Source organism: Arachis duranensis, chromosome 10, assembly GCF_000817695.3.
Source record: "Arachis duranensis cultivar V14167 chromosome 10, aradu.V14167.gnm2.J7QH, whole genome shotgun sequence".
NCBI lineage: Eukaryota > Viridiplantae > Streptophyta > Magnoliopsida > Fabales > Fabaceae > Arachis > Arachis duranensis.
Window position 1 is genome coordinate 20206143 of NC_029781.3, and position 572 is coordinate 20206714.

Sequence of the window (572 nt, forward strand, 5' to 3'; positions counted from 1 at the left end):
TTGTACTTGTGACAAACAAATTTTTGTATGAAAGGATTATTGCTTGGTTTAGAAACTATACTTTACAACGAGATTTCATTAGTGAAATTCTAAACCGTCAAAAATCCAATCGTCAAAATGGCGCCGTTGCCGGGGATTTGCAATGGTGTTATGTTATTGGTTATGGTACATATGTGAATATTGTGAATAGGTTTACCTTTTGTTTGCTTCTTAATTTTTGTTAGTTTTATTTTGTTCTCTCATTATGAACTCTCACTTTGGCTTTGAGTTTGGTTCTGATTGTGTTGTAGGAAATGTGGACTTTAATGGGACCATGTACCAAGGATGGAACACTCCAAGATGGGAGGAGCCTCAAGGAATTGATCACTCCTATTGGCAACAACCTCCGGATACTTATAGGTATAATTTCCATCCTAATGCATGTCAATTTAATGGCTATGATGACTCTTTTTGTGACACTCAACAATCACCATCAAATGCCTATGAATCTCATCCTCAACGTGAACCTCAACCGTTCTCACAAGCCTTTCATTACCAAACACCGCCCTATGATCCATATCCATCATATGACC